General features: G+C 47.5%; 2 non-coding genes and 1 pseudogene across 2 annotated transcripts in view; all 3 read right to left on the reverse strand.

Annotated features, from left to right (window-relative positions):
• Positions 1 to 67, reverse strand: part of LOC147183335 (5S ribosomal RNA) — a 119-nt gene extending 52 nt beyond the window's left edge. Inside the window, exon 1 of the ribosomal RNA XR_015091461.1 lies at positions 1 to 67. This exon is cut by the window's left edge and continues 52 nt beyond it. This is a non-coding gene — a ribosomal RNA (5S ribosomal RNA).
• A 195-nt stretch (positions 68 to 262) lies between these two features.
• Positions 263 to 381, reverse strand: LOC147183336 (5S ribosomal RNA; annotated as a pseudogene).
• Positions 382 to 576: 195 nt separating this feature from the next.
• LOC147183337 (5S ribosomal RNA) lies at positions 577 to 695 on the reverse strand. Its single transcript, XR_015092098.1, has one exon. It is a non-coding gene; the product is annotated as a 5S ribosomal RNA (ribosomal RNA).
• Positions 696 to 5,000: the final 4,305 nt, after the last annotated feature.

Below are 5,000 nucleotides of genomic sequence, written 5' to 3' on the forward strand. Positions count from 1 at the left end.
GCCCGACCCTGCTTAGCTTCCGAGATCGGACGAGATCGGGCGTTCTCAGGGTAGTATGGCCGTAAGCCGAGAAAAAGCCCACAGTTGACTCTTTTAAAGATTACACTCGTCCCAGATTTGGGTGGAAAAAGCATTTTGACAGCATTTTCAGCTCTCATCCTGTCAGTTTAGCGTGTGGCTGTCTGCTAGCAAGTAGCTAGCAAACTGGAATTATTTTGTGAAAGTTTACTTTTGCGACGGAGGTGCAAAAAAAAAAAAAAAAAGCTTACAGCACCCTGTATTCCCAGTCGGTCTCCCATCCAAGTACTAACCAGGACCGACCCTGCTTAGCTTCCGAGATCGGACGAGATCGGGCGTTCTGAGGGTAGTATGGCCGTAAGCCGAGAAAAAGCCCACAGTTGACTCTTTTAAAGATTACACTCGTCCCAGATTGGGGTGGAAAAAGCATTTTGACAGCATTTTCAGCTCTCATCCTGTCAGTTTAGCGTGTGGCTGTCTGCTAGCAAGTAGCTAGCAAACTGGAATTATTTTGTGAAAGTTTACTTTTGCGACGGAGGTGCAAAAAAAAAAAAAAAAAGCTTACAGCACCCTGTATTCCCAGGCGGTCTCCCATCCAAGTACTAACCAGGCCCGACCCTGCTTAGCTTCCGAGATCGGACGAGATCGGGCGTTCTCAGGGTAGTATGGCCGTAAGCCGAGAAAAAGCCCACAGTTGACTCTTTTAAAGATTACAGTCGTCCCAACTTGGGGTGGAAAAAGCATTTTGACAGCATTTTCAGCTCTCATCCTGTCAGTTTAGCGTGTGGCTGTCTGCTAGCAAGTAGCTAGCAAACTGGAATTATTTTGTGAAAGTTTACTTTTGCGACGGAGGTGCAAAAAAAAAAAAAAAAAAGCTTACAGCACCTGGTATTCCCAGGCGGTCTCCCATCCAAGTACTAACCAGGCCCGACCCTGCTTAGCTTCCGAGATCGGACGAGATCGGGCGTTCTTTTTTTTTTTTTCTTTTTTATTATAAAAATTCAACACAGAAATAATACACTCATTTTCAATCCCACCAAAAACATTGTCAAATTAGGCACAATTTAAAACCATCAAAAGGTAACCAAAACTAAATGTTATAATAATGACAGGGGAAATTCGCCGAGGTTTGGGGGCAAACCACCAGAGGGCGGGAAGTCCTCAAATGTTCAGCTTGGGGTGTCCACATGTATCCAAAGAAAATAAATCATTACGTTGGAAAAAAGTGTTGACAAACTCGTGCTCTCTGACAGCATGGAGATGGCGGATATGGGCTGCCAAAAGTCTCGCAAAGACAGCCCAGTGGTCAGCAGTCCTGGCGTCATAGAGGTGTATGTTGCGCACCAGGTAAACAGCATATCTCCCGAAGGACAGGCATAGATGAAGAGCCTCCCAGTTGATTCTGTCAGTCGAATCAGCTCTCCGGACATCCCGACAGATGGGCCCGAAAAACAGGAACCAGGGCTCGTCCATGTCCTCCACATCGACCGCCGGTGGTGGGAGTCTCAGTCCCAATCTCCTGACGAGGAGGTCCTGCAGCCGGGTCCAGAAGCGCCGCACCACCGGACACCGGAACATGAGGTGGAGCAAATCTTCTGGAACTCCTCCGCACACTGGACAATTCCGACTAAACCTGTCAGGTTGAATGCTGTGCAACATAAGACATGTAAAAACGAGTCGATGTCTCAATTTAAAAGCAAAATTACTAACTTGGGGTGGGGTATACCAATTATAAACATTTGCCCAAATTGATGCAGTATCTCGCTCAGGGAATGTTTGTGACCACCTATGTTCAGCAGTGGGGCGCCTAACTACCTGGGTCAACAGCAAGCGATATAAAGCACGAGTCGGTGTCTCTGCCAATCCCATCAACCTCTCCCCCTTAACCCAAACGAAAATAAGGGGCGACTCACCGCCAATCCCTCCCTCATATGCTTCCTGAACTGGCTGTGCTCTCTCAGAGTGTGCCCCACCTTCTCAATATACACATCTGTATATCACTCACCTTTCTCACCACTTCGGTCCTCCTAAACCTAAGACCCGCCCTACTAAAACTACCCCTGATAAAATCCACATCGACCCCACCTTCAAAATCTAACAACTGCCCAACCCGTTTTATACCTGCCCTTTCAAAAAACCCGCTGAACATGCTCTCCCTCCTCCCAGGAGGATCAGAGAGCATGTCAGGATTAAAACGTAAAGGCATTTGCCCTAGCTGCCACAAGGAGCAAGGGGCCGCCACTACAAACGGCCGAAGTCTAGCCCACGCCTCGAACACTTCCCTCTCAAAAGGCGGGACCAGATCCAGGGCAGTCCTCTGGGGAAGCATACACAAATTATAAACACCATACTCACCCAACTTTTCAACCTGCGATGCAAAAAAGTCCTTCCACGCCGCATCGAATCTGGTGTCGAGGAACTTTTTAATCAATTTGAGACGCAGAGCATGCTTCCTAACCACCAAGTCGATCAGTTTAAGCCCTCCCCGATCATACTGACCAACCAAAACATTATGTGCCACAGGTGCACTCTCTCGCCGCCAGATAAATTTACTGACAGCAACGCTAAATTTATTTGCAAACACCCCCGGCAAGTCATACACAGTAAGAGCATGAACTAGCTGAGACAAACACAGTGCATTAACAACCAACACCCTACCTTTCAAGTGAAGACCACGCGTTTTCCATAGATTCATTCGGGTACACACACTACTATACAGGCCAGCCCACAAACAATCACGACAGGTCACCTCATCCCTACCCAAGGGCACACCAAGAACCCTGTAAGAATCCCCTGCGTCCCTGACGCCCCAAACATTCGGTGGGGCCACAATGCCTCCGCAGTAGGACACAGACGTCTTATCAAAATTGATCTTTGCTCCTGAGGCAAGGCAATAGACATTTAGGATGTGGAGAGCCACATTGAGGCTCCCCACATCGCGCAAAACCAAATTGGTATCATCCGCATATTGAAAAATCTTATATTCCCTACCAGATGGACTCACGATTCCATGCACAGCCCCGTCCCTCTTGAGCATAGCGGCCAAAGGCTCGGCCACTATGCTATAGAGAAGTGCACTCAAAGGACACCCCTGCCTTACCGACCTCCGCAAAGGGAAGCTATCCGACAGGAGTCCATTACATTTTACACGGCTAACCGCACTGGAATACAAAAGCTTAATCCAGTTTACAAAACCATTTTTAAAACCAAATTTCTCCAAAACGCGGTAAAGAAAACAATGCTCGACTCTATCAAATGCTTTACTGAAATCCACTGAAACGTGAATCCCACCAGAGACATGCATCTCCTTCAACAAATACTTTAAGGACAGTATTGTGTCAGAAATGTCCCGCCCCGGGACACAATACGCCTGTGTACCTGCAACCACTTTACCAATCACACCTTTCAACCTATGCGCCAATACTTTTGCCAATATTTTGTAATCAGTGTTAAGAAGACTTATTGGTCTGTAATTGGCCAGGCACCGCTTATCACCCTTCTTAAAAACCAAAGTCACAATGCTCAGAGAAAAGGAGTCCGAAACTCGACCCTCTCTCTCAAAATCGCTAAAGAGAGTATGGAGAATCGGGGCTAACCTGTGAGCAAAAGCACTATAAAACTCTGCACTCAAACCATCCTCTCCTGGACTTTTACAGGCATTGAGACCCCTAATTGCTGCTAAAACCTCTACTAAGGAAATAGGCAGGTCACAGCTGTCAGCGTCACTAGAGCTAAGAGACACATCAAGCGCACCTAGTGCCTTACTACAGCTTACTTCGTTGATCCTTTCACCATCAAATAAATCGGAATAAAACCTACCTACAATATCCAGAATTTCATCCAAATCACTATGAAGTTTACCTGATTCGTCCAACAGGCCGTCCAAATATAGCTTGCTCTGCCTGGACTTTTCCAAGCCAAAAAAGAAAGCTGTGGAGCGCTCCCCCTCTACCGCATACTGGGCCTTGGATCTAAGTGCCGCCCCCCTAGCCCGACTAACCTGTATGTTCCTGAGCTCCTCCTGCAGTTCCAGATATTCAGGGTCTACCGGACCTATACCAGAGGTAGCGGCAAGTCCTTGGAGTTTGCTCCGGACAGTTCGCTCCCTGATGGACTCCTCCCACCTCCTCTGCTTACTATAACGGAGGCACAGCTTTTTAATTCTAAACTTTGCCTGTTCCCACCAATCAACCAAAGAATCACACATTTCCATTTCACCATCCAGACAATCAAAAAAGTGCTCCATCCTATTTACAAAGGCGGGGTCGGCAAGCAGCATATTATTAAAAACCCAGACCCCCCCATTCCTCTTACCACCCAGGAAGTCTAGGGTAACAGAAAAGAGGGAGTGATCGCTCCAGCCCACACATGCATAGGAGCTACCCCCAATATACTTCCATAAAGCACTTGAAACATAGCACAGATCTATCCGAGACTGGAGGAGGACCCCCCGCACCACCTGACGCCGGGAATAATCCCTTTTTAGGGGGTTAAGACCTCTCCAGACTTCGGACAGATCAGCAGCCACTGCAGCATCAATTAAATAGCCTCTACTGACATCATTCTTAAAGGTGTTGTTCGGACCGAGATCGATTTTTGACAGAGCGATATTAAAGTCACCGATCAAAATAGAGGAATCTGTAACATAAGGGAAAACAGAACTGAAGAAGGTTTTCCTCTCCATCTCCTCATTAGGCGCGTAGATATTTATAAGGCGGAATTTAGTGGAGCCACGCTGCAAATCAATCACGATAAAACGACCATGCGGGTCCTCATGCACTAAAGAAGACACGCCAAAAACACCCGGCTTGACTTAGACAGCCACACCACGGGAGTTTGCAGAGCCCAAAGCACAGTACAAGTCACCAATGTTCATAGCCTCTACTATGCGAAGATGCTCCGCCTCCCACCACGTCTCCTGGATGCACAGCACGTCCCAGGTGGTGTTGTGAAACACACTGTGCATCTTTACCCCATTCCTC

Source organism: Leptonotus elevatus, chromosome 1 (assembly GCF_054856555.1).
Source record: "Leptonotus elevatus isolate MCC_2025b chromosome 1, RoL_Lele_1.0, whole genome shotgun sequence".
In the NCBI taxonomy this organism is placed as follows: domain Eukaryota; kingdom Metazoa; phylum Chordata; class Actinopteri; order Syngnathiformes; family Syngnathidae; genus Leptonotus; species Leptonotus elevatus.